Here is a 16,963-nt window from a genome sequence, read left to right as displayed (position 1 = left end):
AGTGACAAAATCGCAGGCAGCGGACTTGGCTGAGATGCGGCGAAGAGGTCAGTGGCTTTGCGGGGTGTTTCCTGTGATACCCAGGGCTGTTGCTCAAAAGGGCCGGGGCCCAGAGCCGGCTGAGTTATTTCAGCAAGGCAGGCGGTGAGGCCGGGGAGAAGCATGGCTTCGGGGCTTCTGGAAGGCACAGGGAGCCAGGCCCTGCTGCAGCTGCACACCACGGCCCTGGAGGGCTCCAGCGCTCTCCAACGGAACCCGGGCTTATTCCTCCCAGAATGGTCTTTTGCTTTTCTTTCTTACAGAATTTAGCCTGGTTTATTCAAGTGGCATTGCACACCACAACGCAGTGACTGGTGAACGGGAAGATGCAAAGGCTGTGCGGGGGTGCAGTGGGGACGTCTCAACATCCCACGCTGGGCGAGGATAGTGTGTAAAGGGCACAGGAGCCTTGCAGGGAGGCAGGTGTGACAGCTCCGCTCCTGCTCAGGCTGATTTCAATCTGGTTGGTAAATGTCACTGCTGATACGCTGACAGACGGACAGTGCCTGTCCGCTCCTCTCCTCTCCCAGGCTCAGCTTCTGGTTAAAAATGAGCAGGTTATCCTCCTCAAAACACTGAAAGCCAAGTGCAAGCTAGAGGCAATGCCACTCCATTGCACCTTCCTTCCTAGGCTGCACTGAGCCCAGTGACGAGGGGCCCAGGAGATGAGGGGTCTGAGCCTCGCTCTGTGGCAGAGCTCGTCTGTGGTCAGCTTGCCTCTCCCAAAAGGGTCCTATTGTCCTAGGCAGGACCAAAACTGTAAGACCGACCACACCGGGATCCCTGGCAAGGGGTACGCTGGCACCCAGACGGGCCCTGGGGATCATCTGAGTGTCCTCAGAACAGAAGGTGCATGTGGACCCCATGACCTCACAGATGCAGTGTGTGTCACACACACTCACACACTCACACACACACATTATCATCATGCATGGCACCTGCCAGAACAAAGCAAGCTCACTCCAAGAACAGACTTATGTTGGCGGGACCCCAGCATCACCTTCAAAATGAAGGGGACAGGTTTTTGTTAAGTAAGAGAAATTTAGACTCAGGTACTGGTTTTCAAACTTAAAGGGAAAGAGGATTCCTACGTGAGACCATCCTGACTATACAGATGCGATTCATGCCTCCTTGAAGAGGCTCAATTGCTTCAGAACAGGTCTTGGCCCTTTGGAAGTTCTCTGCGTATCGACAGGAGTGGCCAGAGCAGAGACCCCAACTAAAGCAGAACTTAAGCGTTGCTTGCTATCTGGGGAAAGGCCACACTCGATAATTTTGGATAACAATGGAGCAAAAATGCAGCCAGTTTCTGCTGGCGTGCCCAGGGCTGAAAATCTGGGTATCATAGATGTCTCAAGTTGGGGGCTCACTCCTACTTCCCAGGTGAGGAACAAAGAAGACACTTGCTAACTATGTCAGGGGTTTATTTGAAGAAATCGCTGTTCTGTGTCCTTGGAAGTTCTGCAGAGTCCTGTTCTCCGCAGGGCGTTGTCTATCAGCACTTTGCCCACATTACGGCATCACTCACCTTCATCCAGGACTCCAAGACAACAGCAAGACGAGAGGAAGCTTCTCTACACAGGACTAATCTAATCTTTCCAGTCCCAGCAGTGTCAGACTGACACAGACTTCCTGCTGTTGGGGTCTACACAGAAAGCTGCCAGAATACTTTAACAGTATCATCTGAGGCCCAGCATTAGGGACAGTAGGTTAAGCCATGTTTTTTTGGTGCCAGCATCCCATATGGGTGCCGGTTCAAGTCCTGGCTGCTCCACTTCCGATCCAGCTCCCTGTTAATGTGCCTGGGAAAGCAGCAAAGGATAGCTCAAGTACTTGGGCCGCTGCCACTCATGTGTGAGACCCAGATGGACCTCCTGGCTCCTGGCTTTGGCCTGGCTCAGCCCTGGCTGTTGTGGCCATTAGGGGAGTGAACCAGCAGATGGAAGATATATCTTTCTCTCTGTCTCTCCCTCTTCTTCTCTGTAACTCTGCCTTTTAAATAAACAAGATAAATCTTTTTTTTTTTTTTTTTTTTTTTTGACAGGCAGAGTTAGACAGTGAGAGGGAGAGACAGAGAGAAAGGTCTTCCTTTTCCTGTTGGTTCACCCCCCAAGTGGCCGCTACGGCTGGCGCGTTGCGGCCGGTGCACTGCGGCCGACGCGCTGTGCCAATCTGAAGCCAGGAGCCAGGTGCTTCCTCCTGGTCTCCCATGCGGGTGCAGGGCTCAAGGACCTGGGCCATCCTCCACTGCCCTCCCGGGCCACAGCAGAGAGCTGGACTGGAAGAGGAGCAACTGGGACAGAATCCGGCGCCCTAATCGGGACTAGAACCCGGGGTGCTGGTGCTGCAGGCGGAGGATTAGCCTAGTGAGCCACAGCGCCGGCCCAAGATAAATCTTTCAAAAAAATAAATCACCTGGAAATTAGGTTACCCTTTCTTTTTGGGAAGAATAATCTGTACAGCTGTTGACACCAACTTTCATCCTTGCAATACTAAGAATCTCAGACCTGCCTTACTCCCTAGCCACTCATTATCACAGCACACTTACCTTAGGCGGCAGCATCCTCTTAGAAAGGCAAAGGAAATCTGTCCCCTTCCCACTGAAATTCTAACTCCAAATTGTATTCTAGTGATCACTGCCTGAGAAGAGGAGGAAAAAGGTCCACGGGGCCAGGGCTTCACAAATACAGACTTTCTCCTGCTCCGTTTTGAAGATTTCTGATAAAGTGGGCGAGGGTGAAAAAGTCACAGCGTGACTTTTTCAGTCTCAGATTTAACACACAATTCCATCACTGGAAAAGCCCAGTTTAATGGCCTGAGGACAGAAAGAAATGGAGCTAAAACAGGCTGCTTATACTCTATTTATCAATACCAGGCTTTGCAGAAAATCCTCACTGAGTCATGATTTTAGCTTTCCTTTCAGTGGTCTTCAGAATGGTCCAGGTTCCAAATAACTGCCTCCCTCCAGGTTGCAATCTCGTGGAATGAAAGCTCTCGCCCGCCTCCCAAATGAGTGTCAGTTTGAGTCCAGGCTTGCTCCACTTCTGATCCAGTTCCCTGTGCCTGGGAAAGCAGAGGGAGATGGTCCCAGTGCTTGGGTCCCTGCCATCTCCATGGGAGACCAGGATAGAGTTTCAGGCTCCTGGCTTTGGCCTGGCCTGGCCCAGCCATTCTGGCCATTTTGGGGTGAACCAATAGATGGAAGATTTTCTCTCTCGCTCTCCTCCCCTCCTCCCTCCCTCCCTCCCTCCCTCCCTCTCCTTCTCTCTCTGTAACTCTACTTTTCAAATTAATAATTTATTTATTTTTTAAAAATACCACTCATTCTAATAGATGACAAGACTGTGCTGTCCATCAGAGCCAGGTTACAGAAACTAGGTCTTTGCTGGTGGTAGCACTCGGGAGACCATGAAAGGGTAGCTATAGTCAACTGCGTCATTTCAGTTTCCCTGAAGCAGAAACAGCTGGCTGACCGTGGCTGGCATGTGGGAGGTCGCCCCGGGGCATGACCTGTAACAGGGAGCAGAATGCTTATGACTGAGACATCTGCCACCACAGGCACCCATCCTCCCATCCTGGGAGGAAACATAGGTTCCAAAAAAGCGCCCTCTAGAATTACTGGCCATTGTAGGAAAGCAGAAGTAGACTCAATGACAAGCAGGGGAAACCTGTGTTGAAGGAAGTGATGTCAAAACAGGATTCACTTCCCCCAGATGTTAGCGGGCACAGGTGCAAGAAATTAAATTAACAAAACAGAAAACAAAACCAACCCAAAACTCAGGGTGCAGATGGGACTGGTAGACACTAAGGATGGGAACCTCGGCAGGATTTTTGTGAATGGAAGACAATGACACAGCTGGACTGGACCTCAGAAAGGGGCAAGGGATGTCACTGGGGAAGCCAGACCAGGGACAGAAAAGGGAAATAGCATGGTCAGAGTCAGAGACTGAGAAAGGGCAGGTAAGTACTGATTGAACAGGGCTTCACTCCCACTCACAGGCCTGCTGACAGGCCTTTAGATGCCTGACAAGGAAGTGAATGAGGGGGTAAAACAAAGCATAAATATTGGAGCTGCTGCCAATTGGGGGCACTGGGTTACCTTCAAATAGGAGGGAAAAAAAATCTCAACAAGTTCACTATGCATCAAAGGGAAAGACTGTATCCACAAAAATTCAACTCACACACAAAGTATATAAGGATATAATTGATACAGAACAGCCTAACTGTGAAAATCATGAGGAATAGGCTCTGAGAGGCAGAATACAGTTTGATTTCAAATCGTTCTGGATGTTAACAGGATGCTACTATGAGAAGTGGAAAAAGGGAGGAAGACCCCTTCCTTGTTCACTTGTAGGAAAAGTTAGCAAATACAGCAAAATTACATGATCATTAAAAATGATGTTTTTCTGGGCTAATTGTAGATAATTAAGAAGAGTTCTGGGGCGGGCACTGGGTGCAGCAGTTATGACGCTGCTTGGGACGCCAGCATCCCATTTCAGAGCGCCTGGGTTGCTCTGCTTCTGGGTCCAGTTTCCTGCTCATGCACATCCTGGGGGTCAGCATGTCCTGGCTCAGGTTCCTGGGTCCCTGCCACACACCTGAGAGACTTAGCTTGAGTTCTGGGCTCCTGGCTTCAGCCTGAGCCAGGCCTGGCGTGTTGTGAGCATTTGGGGAACGAACCAGGGGATGGGAGCTCCCTCCCTTTCTCTGCCTTTCAAATAAATCTTAAAAAAATGTAAATGACACTACTTTCAAGGGAGGAGGGGGGAAGGTGGCATTTTATCAGAAAGAACAGAGATATAAAGTCAGTCCCTCCGGGCAAGTCTTTACATCCCATTGGGAGCCTCATTAGGAAGACACCTTATCTATACTATTTTTACAGTATTGCAATAAGGTATTTTGCAAATTATAAGTTTTGCAGATTATGACATATTGATATATAGAATCATATATTATATATAATAATTTGTAAATTATTCATAATTTATCCTACTATTGAACAAGGAAGGGTTTTTCTCCATATCTTTTTCCACTTTTCATATTGACATCCAGTCCACAAGCCACAAGTAATGTTGCTTCACAAGCCTGGCACGGGCAAGTACAGGGCCAGTGAGACAGCTGAACATCAACCTTCACCAGTCTCAGCTATAATCTCCCAGTCCCAGAGCCTCCGCTCCCAGACACCCATTTCTCCCTCCTGACTCCATAGGGGCTGATTGTGGGAAGTTCCCAGAGACCTACAGGGAATCCCACACACAACTATGCTTATGGCAAAACCAAAATCGCACAGAGGGTGGCCAAGGGAACCTGGTGGAAGTGCGTGCTGCCTGCTCGGGGCAGCCCCCAGCTGCAGACCAGAAGAGCAGTTTCCAGGGACAGTGGGGCATCAATTAACCGAAACAGAGCTACTCAGGGAGGTTCCAACGCAGAGGCTGATGTCAACCTCTCCAGAGAAGGAGCAGCTAGGGAGCTGGAACCCTGCGGGGCTCCAAGATGACTGAAACTGGTCCAGATCTCGCCCAAGCAGATAACCCACAGGGCCAACAGCTGCCATGCGGTACCAAGGGCAGATCCGAGCAAGAACTTCCACGTGTGAATCTGCTGCTGAGACAGCACAGGGTCGGCATTTCTAGCAGTTTTAACACTAGCAAGCACGGCGTCAGCAAGTTCAGAACATCATCTTGGCGCAGGCATGTGGGGTGTAGCTGGGTATAAGGTGCCCCAGTACTAACTGCTGAGGGTATTCTGCAGTTACAGGTGCTTTCTTTTCTGTGTTTGCCATCTCATCCACAATGAGACACGTTACTGTTGCAATCAGAAGGCAAGATAATAACTAGTAACAGCCAACATCCTGGAACGCCAATCAATGAACGGGTCTGTATCTAATTTATTTTCAGACCACCTTAACAAGCGGGTGTAGCCACTGACTCCTGGTAATCATTTTTGCTCTCTGAAATCTCAGTTACAATCTGTCCATTGACTCTCCCACAAAGAAACACAGGGCAGCTCTGCCACAGACACTGCCTACACCACCTGCTTGACTACGCTCAAGTCCCTTCCACGCTGTTTACACACGTCCAAGAATGACGAGCAGATGGGCCAGCCTTGTGGTGCAGGACATTAAACTTAAGCCTGTGCTTGGGAAGCCGGCATCCCATAGGGGATGGCCTGCTGCTCCACTTCTGATCCAGCTCCCTGCTAACGTACCTGGGAAAGCAACAGAAGATGGTTCAAGTGCTTGGGCCCCTGACAACCACATGGGAGACCTAGATGAAGCTGCTGGCTCCTGGCTTCGGCCTGGCTCAGCTCCGGCAGTGGTAACCATTTGGGGAGTGAACCACTGGATGGAAGAACGAACTTTCTCCCTCTCTCTCTCTCTCTGCCTTTCAAATAAATAAAATGTCTTTAAAAAAGAAAATAAAAACCTGAGAACTTCAAAGTGATCTTCACAAACACAAACTAAAACCTGAGAGATGTTTTTCCCCTTAAGCCAGCAGGGTGTTGCCACTGCTGGTGGAGTGAGCTGTTGCCACTTCAGGAGAAATGATCAGGGCCTGTGTGAAGAATTGCATCGACAAAAACTTATTCTACCTGCAGCTTGGAGCTTACTATCAGACTCATATTGGTAATATAGAGAGAAAAAATCCACGTACAAACCTCACAGGCAGCTCCAGGGAGACCCACACACACACACACAGTGCCTCCAGCTACATTGTCAATTAACCAGCCCTAAGTAGGGGCCTGGTCCTAAGGATTGGGAGCTTCCATAGACTACAACTTGGTATCAACTGTGAGCGTTTATTTCACTGGGGCCTTGAGAACAGGGAGCTGGCTCTCATAGGTGAATAAAATGTTTTAAATAAAGTTTCCCTAAGACGAGGACATCGGTGCTTGAATTCATCGGGCCTCTAAGCTAGCCTGAAAGGTAAATGAGAGTTTCTTGGGCTCCTTCTAGAAATGCCCCATTTCTAAAGCACAAGGAGAGTGAGACAGAGGATCTCCCGCAAAGCTAATTTAATTCCGACTCGACATTCACAGACTCATACTTTCCACTCCACTCATTTACTCGCTCGACAAACCTTAACAAACCAAGCAGTTCATCAGTGTACACACCAGCCTGAGACCACCTGAGTCCCCCAAGCCCTGGAAATCGTCACTCCTTAAGTCTTCCCACCATCACAAGCAACTGTGTGAACAAAATTGGAATTCCCACAAAATTCACCATTCCCAAAGTAGACAAAGAAAAGAAGCTGCGAAAAATTAGGAACTGACCCCAAGCCAACTTGTTGGCAAGCTGGGGCCTGCTGGAAGCAAGCAGCCTCCGGGAACACGAGCTCCATGCCAGATCTACACACTACGCATGTCCTTCAACCTTCAAGAGAAACCAGGAAGGCACCAGGTCGGCCCTTTTGCAGGAGTAAGAGCGTGGTGCTCTGGGAGTACAGCACGCCGCCCTCAGTCACAGAATTCACAAGTATGGAGCCAGGATTTGAACCGAGGTCACCGAATCCCGGAAGCTGTAACCTATGCTAGGTGCCAACCTGACTCTACTTTGACCAAGCTCATTCTCCCTGCTGCCTGGCAATCCTTACTGTATTTCTCACCAGCAACAGCTGCTTCTCAGAGGCAAAGATCCCGGCAGAAATGAAGTCAATCGTGCTTCACACAGGAGTAATCCACTGACTTCCCCTGTTGGCCAAGAGCTGCTGACTTTGAAACAGTAGGGGGATTGCAGGTGCAGGACCCAACTGGCGCTTGGATGGAAAACTCTGCAGAAAGTTCTACAAAGCATGACAATAGCGGTGTCCCTAATAAAAATGAGGAGAAGGTGCCAAAACACCAAGTATACATTCTCCTCCAACTGGCAAGATGCTGGAAGGAAAAAGGCCAAAGGGGAGAGAAGGTGGCCTGTGCTCCCACTGTCGTCAGGAAGCTGGACACCAAGAAGGCAGTAAATCCTCAGGAATTTTGGCATTAGCCAGGACCAACAGTTCTCATCGTTTTTGTTGCATGGCCCCGCTAATGTGGCTGCAGCAGCCAATGGCACCCTCCACAAGAGGCTGCCAGAGCCCCTGCTGTGACCCAGGCCCGCCAGGCCCCACACCGCCAAACAGCTGCGGGGCTACTGAAGTGGCCCCAGTGTGCAGAGCAGAGTCAAAGCGAGAGAAGAAGCCAGACTGTTGGCCTGCACCAGCAATGGGCATGTCCCTACCGAGACCACCTGTCCCCTGATCAGGGCTCAGCGTGGGTGCCACCTCACCAGACGGCAAGGAGGCTCAGCTGGGGACAGTGCACGCGACATGGATCCCACTGTGCCGCAGTGAGATGAGGGCTCCTTCCTGCCTCACCAAGGGCAAGGCCAGGCTGGGATGCGGGGTCCCACAGGGAGGACCACACCACCAACACCTTCACACCGGTGAACCTGGAAGAGCTGGAGGAAGCCATCAGGACTGAGGGCAGTGACAGATGTGAGATCCGCCAGCCCTGGGGGTAACGTCCTGGGTCCTGATCGCCTGCCCAAGCTGGGAAAGGCCAAGGCCACAGAACTCGCCTTGAAACTGGGATAAACGTGCACCGCTGGGATTTCAGTATTAAAAGCAAATAAAATTTCTTCTCCACACATACACAATACACACACACATGCACACAGCACGCACGGCATCTTTTAAAAAAATAACAAACATAGCTTGTATACAAAGAATGGTCTGGTGGGAATCAAACCATTTTTTGTTGTTTTTTCTTCATTCATTTGACAAGCACAGATAGATGGAGATTGAGAGAGAAAGGCAGAGAGCTCCTACCTGCTGGTTTATTATCCAACTGCTAAGAACCGGTCTGGGGCTGAAACTGCAGGTGAGATATGGTCCAGGTCTCCTATGTGGGTAGCAGGAATCCATCTACTTGAGCTAGCACTGCTGCCTCCTAGGGCCTGCATTGGCAGGAAGCTGGAGTCAGGTGCCAGGGCAGGGACTTGAACCCGCATAGTCTGGTATGGCATGCAGGCATCTTAACCAGCGCCTTAACCACTAAGCCAAGCATCCACTATTTGGGGCACTTTTTTACCTTCTGCATTTTGACAATTTGTTTCCATAGTAAGTATGTATTGTTTCTGAATTAAGCAGAAGGAAATCTCTTAATGAAATCAACAATCAAGGGTTACACTGGAAGGATGAGGGCCCAAAGACAACTCAAGCCCATCTCAAATCCATCAAGATGTTGAGAAGTACAAGATGTTGAGAAGTTTCATTGTGTTTTTCTCTCTACACTTATGGATGTCCAGAAATTGACAAAAATGAGTAAAAACAGAACTCACCTAAAGTTGACCCAGAAAACACTATGAAATCCTTTCTACTACCTGTAGCAAGCACCCCACCTCCGCCTCCAGTGCCAGGACAGCCCTGAAGTGTTAAAAGCTATTGCCACATATTAATGAGTTCATTTATAATCTTAATATAGAGGCCAGTATTGTGGCATAGCAGGTAAAGTCACTGCCTGAGACAGCGGCATCCCATATAGGCACCAGTTCAAATCCTGGCTGCTCCACTTCCAATGTAGCTTCCTACTAATGGCCTGGGAAAAGCAGAGGAAGATGGTTCAAGTACTTGGGCCAGATGAAGCTCCTGATCCTGGCTTTGGCCTGGCCCAGCCCTGAAACATTGCAACCATCCATGGAGTGAACTAGCAGATGGAAGATCTTTCTCTCCCTGTTTGTCCTCTCTCAGTAACTCTTTCAAATAAATCTTTAAAAAATAATAATAACCTCACATAGGAGTAGATTGAATCACAGGAAATGATCAATACTCAACCATCTTTTGTTTGACCTAGAGATGTGTTATGGGAAGACCTGGCCGTGCATCTCCCCAGCTGTGTCCTCAGGCATCTCCTGAGCCTCAGTCTGCTGACCATCGCCCATTCTCTGGCATCCCTCAGCAATGTGAGTTCCAAAGAGCAGGCTTAACACAGAAGGAGCAGTTCTCGAGAATCTCAGAAGCACATGGCTGCTGGGGGTGGAGAGAACACCGTCCAACACAAATGTGGGGGATACAGATCAGTTTCTCAGCTCACCCCTTACCTTCGGCAGGCTACAACCCCACTGGGGACCCCAGCTTGCAGTGGCTGAGATGCAGGCGGCACATCAGACAGCACCATCGGGGGTGTGGACGATGGCGACCTGAGGGACTCGCACCTTTGAAGCAAAGGCAGGGCACCAACAGCGCGGTATCTGCAGAAGACCAGTCTGGTCTTGTGCAAGACACGGGCACAAGGACTTGCACTTGATAGAGGCTCGGCCTTTTCCTGCTCAGTGCCTTTGTTTTCATCCAGCTACTAAAGCACTTAGCACAAGCAAATGCCATAACCTTTCATATCGCACTGCCATTTGTTGCCCTGTTCCCGTCTGTTTTGTTTTTTTTTTTTTTTTCCTCAAACAGCCCTGAGGTAGGTATGACACACACATACACACACACCCTTGGTTACTATGGGAATTATCTGCACAGTGTATGTCACGCACAAATAACCCCTCAGCAGGAAATGCCACGTTTTTTGATAGGTCTTCCTGGCCCATTCACAGCCGTACTTCTCCGGTGACTCAAATTTCAGCCGCTCACTGCTGAAGGAAAGCATTAATGATTGGAAAGAAATGTCACAGTTCATCACCTTACCTATCATCAGTCCTCAACCCCAGCACCCACCCCTCTCTTTCCAACCATGAGGTTTTCTCCTGATGTAATCTCCTGTGGGCAGATGGCCCTGGAGGCGCTAACTGACCAGTCTCAACTGGAGAGGAGAATGTGACTTGATTTTCCTGCAATTCCTTTGTGGCATTTAGAAACAAATGGCCAGTGACCAGGACGTTTGATAGAACCCACAATCAGAGGCCAGGAGAAGCGACACCAGAGGGCCTCAGGGGAGCAAGCAGAGATGGACACAGCAGCCCAGAATGCTGGGTAAATGCAGCGACTTCCCACCACCCAAGAGAGAGCAGGACGGTGCCGAGTGTGCTGCAGCTCTTTCGGCATGTCACCTGGACCATATTCGAGCCTGTGTCACGCAGTGCCACCTGCTTTGCTGTGACAGAAGGTTCTGGTGCAATGTCATAAGCGCAGATGTCACTCCAGACCCAAGCCTCTCAAGAGGCCAACGTCCAACCCAACGTTCCAGACAGTGAATAATCGAGGTCCTCCCAGCCATGGTTACGGCTCTGTGACAATCTGACTCCCCGTCATCACAGAATGAAGGAGAGCACAGATCATTTCTACTGTTTCTGAATGAACCCTTAAGGGCTAAAAATATGAATTTCAACTTACACCTCAAACACTAGCCTCTCCAGTAGCCACCACCACAGAAAATGTACTGTGAGGGGGTTTTTGCTGCATAAGCCAGCCATGGGACACTCCAAATCACATTTCCTTAGACAAGCAATGTGCTTCACATGTCCCTCAAGAAAGAATGAGCACCCAGAGTCATCTGCCAGCCAGCAGGTCAGTGGTGGCTGGCGACATTCTTGCTGCCTGGAGGATAAATGGACCCTGCAGAGCTATGACCCTTTCACCAGCTTAGAATCGGGATCATCGCAGGAAAAAAAAAAAGGTGCAAAAATAATCACAAAAATTCTTCCTCTCAAGAAGCCAGAGCAGGTGATCTGTGCTGGGCAGCCCCTAAGGTAGTACCCCCCCCCAATCCTGTGTTCGCAATCCCTATGGAGGTCAGAACTAGGAACCACTTCTGACACATTAGGCTCCATCTAACTAGCAGACCCTGCTTGCTGGCCTCATGAAGTCAGCTTTCATGTGAGGAAAACAGGTGGCAATGAACTGGATCTCCAGGGGCCTCTGGGAACCCCAGGGAGCTGATGGGAATTGAGGGCAGCCTCCAAGGCAGCCTTATCCTACACCAGGAGGGAACTTGGCAGTGGATTCCTCCTCAGCCAAGCCTTCAGATGAGAATCAGGCCCTGATGCAGACTAGCCTTGTGAGGCCCTAGGACTTGCAGTCGGGCCGACCCCTGACTCACAGATGCTGTGAGAAAACAAGATGTGCGTTGTTTTAAGCTGCAGCAGCAATGGATGATTAACATATGCTCCAAGCCCTCACTGGCAAGTAAGTCTGCAGTCACTGTCTCTCTAAACCCTCAAGGAGCTAAACCCCAGAGCCCCAGTATTTCTTTAATGCTCTGCTTCTATGGTGGGGTTAACCCCTGTGTCATCAGACTCTCTTTTTTCTTGGTTAAGGCTGAATGATGTGAAAGTAATTGCCTCCTTCTGGAAAAATAGCATACATTAAATGGCTATTTCCATTAAAAAATATTTCTCTCTCTCGGGCCACCATTCTAGAAGGTACAGGAACTGTAACAGAGGAGCCTGTTTTGCCTGCCCTAAGCCTGGAAGGGAAGAAAGGAGCTGCCTGCTGTATTCTCACTCTGCCATGCTGCACCTACTACCGGTCTTCCCTCCTTCGAGGGGAGGGAAAAATGTCAGCAAACAGAACAAATGAAGTTCAGGGGAAGAGAAAACGACAGACCAACAGAGGAGTGGCCAGGTCATGGAGGCCTGCAGGGCATCCGCCTTGCATGTGGATCTGAGATCTGGCCTTTGTGTCGTCACTCAAGGAGGGACTTCAGGGGCCGATGTGTGGCTCAGAGTTCCACTCGGAACACCTGCATGCCCTGGGGAGTGCCAGTAACAGTCCTGGCTGCTTCACTTCTGGGTGAGCTTCTTGTTAAAGTACTTCAGAAGCGCCAGACAACGGCTCAGGTACCTGAGCCCCTGACCCCGACGCTGGAGACCCAGCTGGAGTCCCTGACTCCTGACTTTGGCCTGGCCCAGCCCAAGCTGATACAGCCATTTGTGGTATGAACCAGCAAATGGAAGCTCTCTCCCTCTGACTCTCCCCGTGTGTGTGTGTGTGTGGTGTGTATGTGTGTGTCTGCCCTTCAAATCAATCAACTAACCAATCCTTGGGGAAAAAAGAAATCAACTTAAAAAACTAATAGTGAAAAAAGGAAGGAAGGACCTCAGGGTGGCACCCTGTGAATTCCTCCAGCCCAGGCAGGGTTCAGGACCAGGCCCGAGAACCACCACCCCCAGAAATGCAACAGCCTGATTTCTGGCTTCTCACTCCGATGTCCACACTCAGCCTTGGTGTTAGGTAATAGAGCAAGAGGTTCTAAAACAGTGTTTTAAGGCAGCGGAAGCACATCTGACTGGTGCAGCAAGGGGAAGACGGCAGAATGGACCCACTCTTGTGGAAGCCCTTTTACTAAACACACACCTAACATGAGAAGGCTCCTCAAGGCCTACAGGCCCCAGCACACAACGGCTCTGGCCTCCACAGAACACCCTCCCACTCCTCACTGGCAAGGATCCAGATTTACCCACTGTCTTTGGGAAGGTGCACCTGCCAATTCTGAATCTCTGTTTCTGACAAAGTTGCAACAGTCTCCAAACAAAGTGCCTGATGCGCTCTTTGCCTCCAGGAACTTGGCGTTCAAGAGGAGGCCCTCTCCCTTCCTCCTTTCAGTGCAGCCTGCTCCCAGGTACTCACAGGTAGCAAAGGTCACTGCTGTGTCCCCAGCAAAGTTCTTCTGATTACAGGCTCAGCGTGGGCTCTGTGCACATTCTTAATATAGCTACAGCCTTGGAATTAAGGCTGTGAATGGCCTCAAATGACTGCAAGAACGTGAGTGACACAGAGAGAGAGGGAAAAAGGTGAAGCTCGTGATACAATCCCTCTCCACGGAAAAAACCTTCTCCTCCATCCCAGACCACTCCTATGCCAAACCCAAATAGCAGACTCAGAGCCAACTAGACCTACCCCTTATCTACAACAGGCCCACAGCGCCTCCCTGGCTAGCCCTGACCTCCTGTACCCATCCGGCTGAGAACTCCCAGCTCCCAGGAACCACCTGACAGCCACTGGCCTACACAGACAGTTACAGTGTGGCAATCCAAGGACAAGCTACCAGGAAATTTTTAATTGCAAGGGTGAAAAGTGAAGTGAGAAGAATTAGAGGAACAGAAGCCAGATGAGAAGTCCTGGAACAGGAAGGAAACTGGAACTGACCTATGACCTTGAGAAATGCGAATGCCAGGAGTTAGAGGCAGACCCGCAGCCAGGTACTTCACTGCCACTGTGCTGCCCCGGCCCCAAGCACAGAGCGTGGCAACGCAGCACCTGCCCAGGCGTTGGCCCAGAATGAGGGGGAACGGCCTGGCGGGGAAGCTGACCAGGCCTGGTGGGGAAAGGTCTTGCCTGCTGAAGGACATGACGAGTGCCAGGGTTCTACACCATGGTGCGTGGCTGTAGTTTACAACCATTTATTACATATCTTAGAAAGCGCCAGAGAGAGGGTTCACAGGCTCCCAACACAAAGAAATGATAAACACTTAGGGAGATGGAAATGTTAATTGTCCCGATCATTACATACTATATACACAAATTGAATTAGCATTGTACCCCCATTAAAATTGAAAACAAGAAACGTTCTATTGGGAGGAAATGCAGGAGCTTAAGAAACACAGGCAAACTTGTTTTCTACTGAGTCACCAGCAAGAGCAGAGCCAGGTGCGTCTGAGAAATCCCGCAGTTAGAGATTTAAAAGGATGAAGACTAGGGCTTCGGTGTTCAGTTCTCATGGGTAGAAAGGAGTAGCGGACTCTAGCACAGAAGAGAAGGCCACCTGCTGTGCTGCTGCCTGGCACACTGTACCTGGAATCCGACGTGAGGACTCTACACCTTCTCACTGAGGATGCACCTGGATCCTGGAGGAAGACGGCCCAAGGGCTTCGATGGGGACTTCAGGCTCCTGGAAGGCAAGAAGAGCTGTCAGAGGTGCTCTGTCCTAGAGCCCCAGAACCCCCAAGCATTCAGCCCAGCCCCACTGCAGGCAGGACACCCCAACTGCAACACCAACTGGAGACAGGGTGAATGGCAGGGAGAGACAAGAGGGTCCCACCAGGAGCACTAATAAGAAGGGATGCCAAGGGGAAACTCCAACAGGAAGACGAGACATATGGACCAGATGACCTCCAGATCAGAGACTGCCACCTCACCTCAACAAACAGGGTCTCCTATTGCAAAGGGATGACGTGATAGCATCACATAGGCTATTTCTGCAAACCCAGGCCAGAGACGACAGGCACAAGCCCTGAGCCCCTGCTAGGGGTGACATTCCCGACACAGGTATTGGGAAGCAAGATCACCAGGGGTAGGAAACCTTAGCTGGTGCCTTCAGGAAACAGCCAGACCCCACTCCCCGTCATTGCCCATCTGGCCAAGGAGTTCACCTGAATATACTAGCTAACATAGGCAGGGCACTTCAAAAAGCACAGTATTTTCATAATCCGCATTTTCCATGTACTTGTTGAAGACTTTCATGTTGGCACAGAGAATATATACCTGCCCATACAAAACACAGCAGTCTGATGACTTGGGTGGGGCTGAAGGCTGTCCCAAAAGCAGGACTTGGGGCCTGGAGAAGTGGCCAGCAGTCCGAGAAGGAATGAGATGGAAGGTACAGATCCGGTGCTGACCAACTCCATAAAATCTAAAACACAACCCACGATCCCATGCCCCTAACTCAACACATTGCTACGTCTTGGTGATCATACGCTGTGGCAGCCCTGAGAAAAGCAAAGGTTGATAGACCCAGGCGACAGTCCACATGGACACAGACCTCCCACTGCTCAACAGAGAGCTGGGCACCAAGGTGCTGGTTCTCATGCCAGTCTGTGTTGGCGGGACAGGAAGTAGCTGGAGACTTCAGGAAAGGCTTTTATAAGGAGGTCATGTTTGGAGGACGGGATTTACTCAAACACAGAGAGAGCGGGAAGTCTTCAGAGAGGGAGAACTGACCAGAAATACAGAGGCTTGGGTGTAACAGATGCACTAATGATCCCAAAAGATGTCCCTATCCTGACCCCAGGAATCTTGTGACTGTGTCAGGTTGCACTGGTGGGAGAAAACAGGTGCAGAAGGAATGAAGAAACTGATCAGCTGACCTGGGGAGAGGGGGAGCACCTTGGAGGGGAGACCCCTGTGATCATGAGGGTGCTGAGAGCATGGAGGAGGGAGAAAAGCTAGCATCAGAGAGGCACCACAGGAGAAAGACACCACCAGCCACTGCTAGCTTTGAATGCCTTTAGGGACCGCCGGCCAAGAGTGCAGGCAGCCTCTAGGGGCAGGGAAAGGCAGGGAGGTAGACTGTTACACGCTCCCTGGCAACACCTTGACCTGTGCCCATTTCCAACTTCCCACCTCCAGACTGTATGGTTATGTTATGCTGTTTTAACTCAGTAAAAATAATAAATAAAAAAAGTTTACACTTTGAAAAAAGGCTAGAAAACTGTCAGAGTGCTGAGGGCACAGTCATCCAAGTACTTGTGACTAAATCAAGGACGGTGTACTTTATTCTTAAGGGAAGGGATTCAGCCAAGAGCCATGTGCAGAATCTGTCCCAGAATCTGGCATAAAAGGGGCAGAACCTAAAAGGGAAACTACTGACACTTGTTGCCAATCATGAAATCCAAACATTGAAGAAAAAAAATTTAAATTTGGAAAATCTGAGCTCTTGACAGCTCCCTAAACCTTGAGCTTCCCAAATGACATTGGGGCAATATTAACAAATGTAAAGTTTTAATTATTATTTACTTACATTTTATTTGAAAGGCAGAAAGAGAAACAGAGAGATCTCCCATCTGCTGGTTCACTCCCTACATGCCCACGACAACTGTGGTGGGGCCAGGCTGAAGCCAGGAGCTGAGAACTCCATCCAGGTCTCCCATGTGGATGGCAGGGACCTAACTGCTTGAGTTATCACTGCAGCTTCCTAGGGTGCACATTAGCAGGAAGTTGGAATCTGGAGTGGTACCAGGACTTGAACCTGGGCACTCACTGCACTATGAGATGTGAGTGTCTTATGCAATGTC

General features: G+C 49.9%; 1 protein-coding gene across 5 annotated transcripts in view; it reads right to left on the bottom strand.

Annotated features, from left to right (window-relative positions):
- The window catches only part of SLC7A1 (solute carrier family 7 member 1), an 87,140-nt gene that overhangs the window by 27,234 nt on the left and 42,943 nt on the right, over window positions 1-16,963 (bottom strand). For all 5 annotated transcript variants that reach the window (XM_070049065.1, XM_070049068.1, XM_002721425.5 and 2 more), the window contains exon 2: window positions 14,745-14,841. The gene's annotated coding sequence lies outside the window, so the exon portion shown is untranslated. The remainder of the gene's footprint in view (window positions 1-14,744; window positions 14,842-16,963) is intronic.

This window comes from Oryctolagus cuniculus, chromosome 9, assembly GCF_964237555.1.
Source record: "Oryctolagus cuniculus chromosome 9, mOryCun1.1, whole genome shotgun sequence".
Taxonomy (NCBI): Eukaryota; Metazoa; Chordata; class Mammalia; order Lagomorpha; family Leporidae; genus Oryctolagus; species Oryctolagus cuniculus.
This window is presented reverse-complemented; position numbering and strand designations above follow the sequence as displayed.